We start from the raw sequence: 11,912 nt of genomic DNA on the forward strand, positions 1-11,912 counted from the left end.
TATACGCATTGACGTGACATAGCATTTTCATTGTCCCACAAGATAAAAATTAATATAATTAATATTGTCATTATAAATGCAGTGAATCATTAAACATTTCTTTGTCCTACATGGACCTGTTGTTATAAAAGCTGCAGTGTTATTTGATTATTATTATTAATTTTTTTTTTAAGCCAAATGCCGAAATTGTCCTATGGTGTGACTATCTCAAGCATGGTTCAATAAATTACAACTTTTATAAATTAAAAAAACATAAAAATGTTAATAAATACCCCTGGCATAATTGTACAAGTGTCTGTTTTAGTAAATGGTAATCATTTTTTTCATCCATATATTTCTTGATACATTTTTCCTCTAAAAACCATGTCATATGGTGTGACACCATATCCTGATTTTAATTCGTCCAATTCCAGAGAAAACATTAATTAGTTGAAGGACCCCATTCATGATCATGTTACTGAATATTTAACTGATTTGGAACCACTACAAAAGTGTTACGTTTTGTTGTCCTTTGGTGTGACACCCCTAAATTATATTTTTTAAATTAAAAACTGTATTTTAAGCTACATAATCGTGGAAAATTATGCAAATGTGTCTTGCTAACCACTAATGACAGGTTAGTTCAGGTTATTAACTATTAGCAAGGTTAACTAGGCACAAAAGGCTAAAACGTCCTGTGGTGTGACAGATAATGTCCACCGTTGTGACGCCTGTACTGTCACACCATAGAACAAAGATGTCACACCAGAAGACAAGGTCTCTTTAAGAAGTATTTTACATGATTAAATAAGATTCCAACTCCTTTTTATTATTTTTTGATCATTGTCAGTGTTCTTAAATGTAATAACTGCATTAATTAAACTATTTTCTGATGTTTTTGCAGAAAACTTGTACTGTTATAAAGTGACAGGAAAATAATTGTAAAACGTGATACTTTGTTTCTGAAACAGAAAGAATTGAAGGAGAGAAATTAGTGGAAGAGGACACAAAAATATAGACAGAAAATTAACAGGGATCCACCAGAAGGGAGGAGATCCTAAGATAACGATGCAGAAAGTAATTAATTAGACTCTGATACCTTAAAAAAGGGTACCCTAAAAAATGTAGCCATATACTTAAAAAAGTTATTCACATCTTAGTGAATATAGTTTAAATATCAATCATATTTAGCTGTGCCACACATGCAGTGTGTGTGGGTGTGGGGTAGAAGAGTTTCAGGAATATACTGATTGACTAAGAGGCTGAAAAAAACATGTTGATATTGATTATCAAAATTAAATTTTCTTTCTTCTTTGACAAATTTTGAAAAGATTCAAAATTAAATAGAAATACTTTAATAACTACCATTTCTGTCCTTTAGTGTGACGTAATGTCCTATGGTGTGACACCACAGAACCACAAAAGAAACACAGATTTGTTTTTATCTTAAAATATCTTACAAAAACAGTTGAGTATTGCAATTGGGAGATAAAAATATTGCTCATCTAATACCAATTATACCATAAAAAGGTATAATTTTCAGCAGTTTTGAATGGATGACAGCAAAGTTTGTCTTGTTGTCAAAGTTTGTCTTGAAATTTTCCAATAAGTCTTGGGGAAAAAAATTATGTTAATTATAATTTCACATTAAATAAATAACACTATATGAAAATAGTGTCTTACAATGAAGATACATCTCTCTCATGCTGTTTGTAAATTTTTTTTTTTTCTTCTTCTTTTTCTTAATTTTTGGTTTGTCACACCACAGGACAAATGGTACAGTTCAGTAAAAATGTACATATTTTAATTGAAAAACTTCTGTCCACTAAATAATAAGTCAATGTGGTTGAACCGACATGCAGAAACAATTTAAATAAATAAAAATAAATACAATTTAAATAAATATCAGATCACTTGTCCTTTTTATGATGCCGATGTGAGTTTAGGTTGTAAAATGTCATGTGGTGCGACTCCCCAAAATCATAGTGAAACACTATAATTAGAACATTTTTTCCAAATCATCTTAATTTCAAAAAGTGCTCCAACTTTTCTAAACTTACTCAAAATAACTTATAATTCACTCTATTTTTAAACAGGAACAGTAAAAACATCCTTGATAGATATATTAAAAAACGTTTTGGCATCATTCATGTTCGCAGCCACGTGCGGAATGAGTTACGAGTTAAATTTGAAAACTTAGGGTCTCTTGTTCAAATCCCCAACCCTAAGTATGAGCGAAAGCAAAAGAATAAATTTGTTGAAGTTATTAATAAAACCTATACAGCATTACCAGTAATTGCTTTCCCAGATATATTTCTGGAAGCTTTAGGAATCTGAATGCTAGGATGTCCAACTTTGGAATGGCTGAAACCCATCGTCTCATTTAATATGTCGGGTCTCTTTTCTCACTGTGAGAAATATTTAGCATTTAAGCATCTCCCTCAGAGGGACTGGTGCTGAGGTGTAAAGCTGCCAAATCCAGTAACATAATGATACCGCCGAATGGCTCCAATTGCAACCATCAGCTCACGAGCGTAAAAGAGCTCAGCTTGGGAAAACATACACAATCGCACACCTCTGGACTGAATCTGGTCATCACTCTGCCAAAGCAGGTGAGTGTGCTTGAAACCGATTAAACGTGAAGTCTGGAATTTCCCTCCGTAGGGGCAGGGAGAAATTATGGGATGGGGAAGCCAGTAAATGGAGGGACCAAAACAACACAGGGAAAAAACAAGTGAGGGGAAGAAGAGATTGATTTGTTCAGTGGCTCTAATATATACATATAATTTGCAATATCAAGCAGCAAAACGAGACGTTTTTTACAGCTTAAGATTTACGGAAACCAGACCCATAATTTACAAATGGCTGTACCCGCTCTTACAGGAAAAATAAGGTGAATACAACATTTCGACGGCACAATGTGTAAATAAATAAGAAACCATGGAGTGTCTTTAAAAAATGTTGTATAGAGAACTACATTCTTCCGCCACAGTTTCAAATCTCAGTTTGACAGCTGAGCCCAAGCTTCCATTACTAATTAGAAAACATAACATTAGAACTAGTAACAAAGGAACGTTGAGTTGGTTTTCTGAAAGCGTATTGCATTACTGCATTAAAAGAGTATTATGAGATAGAGATTGACTGAGCGAGTGTGATTACCTGCATTTGATACAGCATTCATCTTCATATTCACAATAAAACATTAGTTTGAATGTTCACTGAGGAAAGCAATATCTTTGTTGTACTATCCTTTCATCTATTAAAGGTAATTTCCGATGACAGCTGCTCATTGCATTTGTTGGCTGCGTCTTACTTCCTTGTTTACAACCACGTTCCATTCACTGTCAATATAAAAGTCTTTACTGCTGACTCATAAAAACAGTCCCTGTCGCCATCTAATGGCAGAACAATGTAACTAAAATCACCATCACAAACGTCTCAATACTAAATGCTGTTATTATTATTTATATAAAATATTATTTACATAATAATACTAAAAACATTTAATAAACAACAGACATAAAAGTTGCTAAGCAATTTAATCAAAAGAACAAAGGCAAGCAATCTAATTCTGATAAGAAATAACGTGATGAGATTTTGCCCTAGCTCAGCCAAAATTATTTGCTCTGTAACAAATAATAGATTAATGAAATCAAAGAATGCTCGTTAGATTTACCCCAAACAAATTATATATCTCATGTTTAACCACTATAGAGACATCAAACTCCAGAAGATCTGTCTGAAGTAAGGTTGCTTGGCGGGTTAATGAGCGCTGAATGGCTACTGACACCCTGGAGCTCACATCTCCAAAAACATCAACGCAAATTTTAATTACACGTAATCTTTATTAACAAACTGCATATTTGAAGTCTAAACAACCACGTTCTTGCCTAAAAACCCTTATAACTACATTCTGTGACACAAAAACAGTATTATTTATAAAATTATAGTGGATTTGGACGTCCGCCATTACACACGCTGTGAGAAATACTGCAAGCGGAATGATACAAACAGTGAACGTTATTAATATAACATATATTAATATATTAATATACACTCCTAAAAATATTGTCTTTAATACAAAGGAATTTTCCATATTGATTTTCACAGGTGTTTTACCTGTATTTTGAGTTGTGCATTGTATTGTGATTAAAAATGTTCTATTATTATATTTTATATAATAGGCCTTATACTTCTATATAGTGTTTCCACATCACGTTATCAATCGGCCACATTGGTGGCACTTAATGTAAACAATGCCACTGAACTTAACAAAACTTATCAATTTAGCTGATTATTGCTGCTGAAAATGGCCAGATATTGTCATGTTTTGGGCTGCACTAATCAGTTGGACAGGGGAAAAAAAACTACAGACTGCCAAACGTTATAACAAATTAAGGAGAAGAGTGCAAAAACGGTGTTTGTAGGTGGCCAAACTGAACCAGGATTTCCAGAACACAATTTGTGTTTATTTGTATTATTTCTGGGCAGGTAGGTGAAATATTAGGCTAACATTTTAATTAATACTGCTTGTACGTATCTTTACCTTTAACGTTAGTTTGTTAAAATATTGCGCCCTTTTCTGTTTACTAAGTCCTTCTCTATATGATTTAGCAGCTTCCACGCATTTACATGGTTTAGACAGCATAAATTAGCAGAACAACATATTCAGTAGTACATTAACCGTGCAATCCATGCTGTTGTTTACATGTGAGTATCTCCAATATGTCCATGCACCTGAGTAACTGACCAATTTATAAACCCTCTATTGTGCAATATATTAACACAGAAAATACAAAGGAAATAAGTTGTTTTTTTTTCCATTTCTGACTGACTTCTTAGCTGACATTGTTGGTTTCTTCATGCCAACTTATAAAGTTTTTTCCATTTATTTTTCAGTCGTGTTGTTCTAGTTTCAAGACCAGAAAATGCTGAATGGAGACTATTTTGGATGATTTTCAGCAAAGCCAGAAAATTAACAGCGTGTCGAAGACTTTCGTTGACATGCGAGAGCTGAATATTCCACTACAGAGAATGAACAGACAATACAGTCCAACAGCGACACAATTTCAACGTAAGGGAGCATAATAAATCATAGTCAGGCAGACCCGAGACGTGCGCTGAAGTGTCGCTTCTCTCACATTTTTTCCAAACATGTCTTTGATTCGCTCTTTTCGGAACCTCTTCTGCTTTATCTCAGTGTGAGGTTTAGCTGGCAGCATATGCGTCTTTGTGTGTCACAGTTTCACGTTTCAGTCGTCAACTTTCCGGGCCCCACTGCCCTACAGAACCAAAGTTCAAAGCACAACATCAGCCTAAGCTTTGCGATATCTCGATAAGAAGACTAGTAATAGAAACCACATTGAACTGGAGTGATTACATGGTACGGCGGCTCAAAGAGCAGCGATGTTTGCGGCAGCTGGCAGCGTCGCATTTGTACTACGACCCTCTAACCAGATAAGGTAACAGAACAGCCTCCTAAACTGCCTCCCAGAGCAAATGTTTATTTCCATAGTGATAACATTTCCATGCACAGATGGAAAGTTTGTTTCAACGTATTTAACCAACTCTCAGCTGGGTTGTATCAAATGTGTGAAAAACCTGATCCCGTCAGTCAAAGAACCGAGAGCGGAGATGCAATTTCGGCTTTCCAGCACGATTTCCTGATTGAGAGAGCCGGAATAAATTTGTTTCGTTTTTTCATGGTTTTGTTTTGCTCTGAGCAGCGGACAGCATTTAAATGTTGTATTGGTGCGGAAAATGACTTCGGAAAAATTTCACCAGGTCCTGACTTTGCTTCCTCTCAGACTTCCATGTTTGGCTATCTGCTCTAATCTGTTGACAATCCTTCTTTTATATTAATGTGCAGTGAATATTATTATGTAAAGCCTTTCTAAACAACCTGAGGTGCTTTAACAACAGTATGACATAGTTTAATGTATTGATGGTGGCTGTAAAGGCCTAAGAGAGCTGTTTGGAAAGCACACTAAAAGTCTTCTGCATTTCCAGTGATGTCAGTGCTAAGTTTGTACTGCTCTTTAAAGCTTGGGCTTAGCTTCAAGGTGAATACTAGGGTTGGAAATCGGGAACAGTTTTTATTCAGAACTGATTCCATTTTGTAAGAAATACTGGAACCGGATCGTTTTCGTGACGTTTGGTTCTGTTACTGGTTCTGCAGATGTGGACAAAACAAAACTAAAATAGTCTTCACAGTATTTCCTGCACCGCTATCCAATTTATAGTGACAAAAGTTTGATTTATTTGTACTCAACATACAACAAAACCATCTAGTTTTACTTACATTTAAAGAATCATTCATTTCTTTTGAAAGAATCAGCCAAAAAGACTTGGACTTACCAAGTTGAATCATTCCAATGATTCATTTGTTTACTCACTGAATCATTTAATGGTTCTTGACACTGAACACTTATTATTTATTTGAGTCATTTTGATTCTTGGTGATATATGTAATGTAAGACTTGTAAGGCTTCAGTAGAAATACTGCCTGAATCATTATTTTAAGTGGGACTGAATGTGGCACTTTCTCTAAACTTGTGTTTTTTCGGGTGATTTTTTCATTTGAAGATAAACATTCAGACCATTTGTTAAAAATCGTGTTTTCATGGGTTTCAAAAATCATGGGTTTTCAAAAAATACATTTTTTTTTTGCAGTTTGTAACGTAGCTATTGTTACATTTACATTTAGACATTTAGCAGATGCTTTTATCCAAAGCGATTTACAAAAGAGGACAATGGAAGCAGTCAAATTTAACAAAAGAGCAATAACATGCAAGTGCTATGACAAATCTCAGTTAGCCTAACACAGTACACATAGAAATGTTTTTTGTAAAATTATATGATACATAAAAATAAAACAGAATAGAAAAAAGCAAGCTAGTGACATTTTTTTAAAAAGACAAGCAGTAAGTAAATGAATAGAGTATAAGTCTAAAAGGGCAAGATTTTTTTTTGTCATATATTCAAATCTTCTGCCTGTTACCAAAATACATCATAAACAGTCTGACCTGCCCACAAACACTTCCACTATAGTTAGTGTGATTACATGGAGAGGACGCCGTGTTCTGTGCTGTCAAAACAAGTTTGTTTTGTTTTCATTGCCGAAAGATGATGATGTGAAGAATCAGTGGTTAAAATTTATTGTTTTCCACCATACCACAGCAATACAATTCGGATCTTTTGTTGTGTGCTCGTCATTTTACCAAGGACTGCTTCTCTAATCTTGCCTTTTATCTTTGTTGGCTTCTAATCTTCTTTATTTGGACTAACAAGCATTTATGAACCACAACCTGTAAGTACGATTGACACGTTATGTACATTTTCAACAGAATGCTCAAAATGTAATTTTTTTTGTGACATATACCTAATGCAGCTTTAGGTTTCCAGGTAAACCACAATATTACTGTCTTATTGAAATAGTTATGATAAATCACTGTGAACCTACTATTTCCCAAGAATGTGTTGATTAATGTAGACCAGGGGTGCCCAACCCTGTTCCTGAAGATCGACTTTCCTGCAGAGTTTAGTTTCAACCCTAATTAAACACACCTATCTGTAATTACCAAGTGCTCCTTGAGATCCTAATTAGCTGGTTCAGGTGTGTTTGGAGCCAGGGTTGGAGCTGAACTTTGCAGGAAAGTCGATCTCCAGGACCAGGATTGAGCACCCCTGATGTAGACTGTCATTGTTCTAATTACTTTGTGTAATAATAAAGAATGTAGACATATTTTGGTTTACAAATTGCGGAAATGTAATATATGTGCTTATATGAAATACCCATATATTGAATACATGTTTATATATGCCATATCCATATATGATTCCTATTAGAAAATGGAACAATTTCATATATTGACATATAAGTCTACCCCATACAAAAATATATGTTTATGTATGTATAATACATGCATTGCCATATATGAAATGTATATAATTATTAATATATGTGAGATATATGTATGTTTTTATTATGTTGTATACAAATTAGACATATATGCATGAAATATATGGTATCATATATTTAATATTTTAATATGTGATCTTTGATCTTTAAATAGAGGTTGTAGACACATGTAAGACACTCTACAAAGTTGCAGTGCATTGCACATTTCACACCTTTAGCCTTAAATGTTAAATGGTACAGAAAGTTACACAAAGAAGCATCTTTATTTAAACAGAATTTATTTAAATAGAAAAAAAAAATGTTACTGACCTGCACAATCAAACAGGACAAAAAAAGAAACAATTACATATATAACTGATCAAAACACTGAACAGGCATAAGAAACAGAACATCAATTGTAGTGGTTCAGCTAAAGGTCTACAGGTTTGTATTCCCACAGCTTGGTTAGTTTTTTGTTTATTGCCATCCCCAGTAGGCCCCAGGTGAAGAAATTTCTGGATTCCAGCATCTGTAAAAAAAAAAAAAAAAAAAAAAAAAAAAAAAAAAAAGTTAGGTTTTTATAAGATAATTACAATAAATTTTCTGCACCATATATGATTTCAGGAAATGCACCACATTCAAAAGCAACTTTTTAGCTTTGGTAGTGTTGGGTGGTACAGTAAACTAAACTTGATTTTAGTCAACATGATATTAAAATATAAAACCTGCTTAAATCTTGCAATCCAACATTGTACCAAAGTTTAATTTAGGTTTTTAGTTAGAACTGTGCCTGTATCTTAAAGTGATTAACTACTATAAGATGACAAATATACTGAGTATTAAACATGGTTGGTAAAGTTAAAGATTATTTTAAAACTGCAGAATACTCATTATTTATGTAATAATTATAAATTGTAGTTGTAAAATATTCCCAGATACCACAAGGACATGGCAGAACAACGACAGAGCACAGCCTGCATGCCCATTCAAATTATATGTCTCTATATACATGAAGAACTAAACTATAGTAACCCAAATGCTCAATGACAGAGTTCACAGGTTACAATTTAATTTGCTATTTAGCATCAATGAAATAAAGTGTTTACATTCATAATACCTAATATGTGCATCGAGAATGTGGCCTGGAGAAAAGAAATAGAGGGGTGGAACTATGACATGGGTTTTTGAATGACAATTTTGATTAAATCCCCTAAAATAAGGTCTGCGGTTTACACAAACTCATAATATTTTCACGTTTTATTCTATGACATAAAACACACCAGTTAAACCCCACTCTTGATTTTTATTTTTATTTTTTTTTTTAAACTGTTATGTTTCTTAAAAAAGGTGGTTGCTAACATGCTGCTAAATGGGACTACAGGCCCTGTCGGAGGCATTAAACGTCATCACGCTGAACAGTTTATCAATTTACAGTATTTTCCAATTGTAGTATAATTTATGGTACAATTAATTGTAGAATAACCAATTAATAGTTTCCCGCATGCAACACAAGTCTTCGGATGGAAGATGCTCATTTGATCGCTTTCCTACTGATATGGGGACTCTCTCTGTATTTGTACCATAAATATTACAATTATTCCATATAAACACCACATTTACTGCCTTTGTCACAGTCAAAGTGAAACTTTAATAATCTATAGTGCTTAAAGCCACGTTACGGCCACATGAAGCTGTTAGAAAGCAGACAGATTAAGGATTTTCTAGAAGCAAGGATAAAATAATATTTTGTGTACCCACCCTAACAAAATTAGAGCTGAAATGTGGTACTTCATTCACTAAAATAAGTTTAATCTAACCATATCCCAAAACTCACTCACTCCACTGTTATTTAATAGATTAAATGCACTAGAATTGTATTAAATAGTACATGGAGACACATTTTTAACTAAAATATTTTGTTGATTTGATTTGTTTACATGTATATTGCAGATGCTAGTTTTGGTTTCAATAAAATATTTAACCTTTTCTGTGTAGATGCTCCATCATTCACATCACTGCCATCCACATCTGCAGGTTCGGCCTCCATTTCTATTTTCTGAGAATGTCGGGACTCATTACCTTGTCATGGGACACAAACAAGAATAGCACAATTATCAGCAATGATATGAACAAAATTTACTACGATAGATTAACCATATGTTTAAAACCCCACAATCACATCCTTTAGTGTAACTTACTGTACCTTTATGCAATATGCACATACATGTGCTTACGCACCCACTCTAGGCATGTCACGGACATGTCAATGCACTTGGTGCAATATAACCAAGTACTGTCATTTACTATATGAATTCAAGGTGCTTGTATTTAAATAATTCCATTTCGTGCAGTTTTATAGTTCTAGTCTAGACTACATCTCAGAGATAAACATTATAATTTTCATCCATTATTTTTGTCAGACAGCTTTAAATAATTTCCAAACGTGGCATTGCTTATCAAGTGAAAACAATGAGCTCACAGTATCTCCATACAGATTAACCTGTTACCCAAAAGCTAAAATTAACTTTAACGCGAGCAAATTGCAAAACACATCAATGCAGCTGTAATCATAACATCATATATACAACAATGACAGGGAATATTTAAAACATTAGCTGATCTATATAGAGACAGAGGCTCTTGCAGACCAAAACAATCATATAACACTTAGTTTCTATGTAATATTAGTGTAGGAATAAAGCGTTGAGTAAATTAGTGTAAATTACCTGCACCGCTGCCACATTCAAAGGCGTTTCATCCACTCCACTCAGTGATGTCGGTCTGTCTTCGTGCCCGTCTATAAAATCATTGTCGTTTATTATGTGAAGGTACTGGCACATTTGTTATCCTTCCACTAAGAAAAACATCTTACTGCAGATGACTGTTTGTTTAGCCGCAGCCATTGCTCAGACTCTGCCGTTAGCGCGGGTGTGTTTGAATTTTGGCGCATGCGCAAAAGCGCTATTGTGACGTTCACATACAATCGCTCATGTATTTTAATAAAATGCATTTTAGTTCATTGATGATGAGAGCACATATGGACAAACAGTTACATGAAGTGTTTCCCCCCTATATAACTCTATAATACATTCCTACAAGTAACTTTTAGTACATTGGCATTTTTTGAACAGGTTATATATTCATCTCTACTTTTTCCCCCAGAAAACTAAATTGAAACAATTAATAAAGTTAAGCAATGAATTGTGTTATATGATTTACAATAAGCAGTATCTTTTAGGCATATATGGTTAATAAACTTGCATAAATTCAGTATATACATTGGTAACAAATGGTCAAAACATAGAGTACCATATATAATTTTGATATATATTGTTAACATATATGGTCATAACATATAATACAATATATAATTTTGATATATATTGTTAACATATATGGTCATAACTTATAATACAATATATAATTTTGATATATATTGTAAACATATATGGTCATAACATACAATACCATATAAAAGTTAAACATATATATACTTTCAATATATGTTTATATACAAATTGTACTATGGGAAATTCATATATGTTATAAACATATATCTACATATATCCAGAAAATGGATATATGTGATAATAATATATTGCCCTATATTTAACATATATGAGAGTAGCACTTCTGATATAGGTACATATATGTCATATATTACATTTCCGGCAAGTCTTTACTGCTTTTCCATCAATAAGAAGAGGAGAACAAAATGAGAAGATGCCTGTGGATGAATAAAACTTTTCTAAAGACCCGTGTCTTTGTTCTCATTGCTTTAGTGCTAAATGCCATCCTGGCACGATGTAAACATGCCAACACTTGTCATGAATGCTGCAGCCACTGAAGAAGTTTCGGTGGCATTTAGACTCCTTGTGGGGAAAAATTCATGGTACGGCGTTTAAGCTTGCACTTATATCCATCGCCACCTGTAGGCTCTTTCAGTAGCTGTGTTCATCATATCAGTATTGTATTTTCTGAGTTGTGTTAAAAATAATAACAGGTAGCGGCAGTAGCTCACTGAGCGCAATCG

At 33.7% G+C, this 11,912-nt stretch overlaps 1 long non-coding RNA gene across 1 annotated transcript; it reads right to left on the reverse strand.

The window, feature by feature from the left end:
• Positions 1 to 8,213: 8,213 nt before the first annotated feature.
• On the reverse strand, positions 8,214 to 10,942 carry LOC127154056 (uncharacterized). The gene is made up of 3 exons (XR_007825396.1): positions 10,606 to 10,942; positions 9,862 to 9,958; positions 8,214 to 8,408 (listed from the first exon to the last, which is right to left on the reverse strand). It is a non-coding gene; the product is annotated as an uncharacterized LOC127154056 (long non-coding RNA).
• Positions 10,943 to 11,912: the final 970 nt, after the last annotated feature.

Source organism: Labeo rohita, chromosome 22 (genome assembly GCF_022985175.1).
Source record: "Labeo rohita strain BAU-BD-2019 chromosome 22, IGBB_LRoh.1.0, whole genome shotgun sequence".
Taxonomy (NCBI): Eukaryota; Metazoa; Chordata; class Actinopteri; order Cypriniformes; family Cyprinidae; genus Labeo; species Labeo rohita.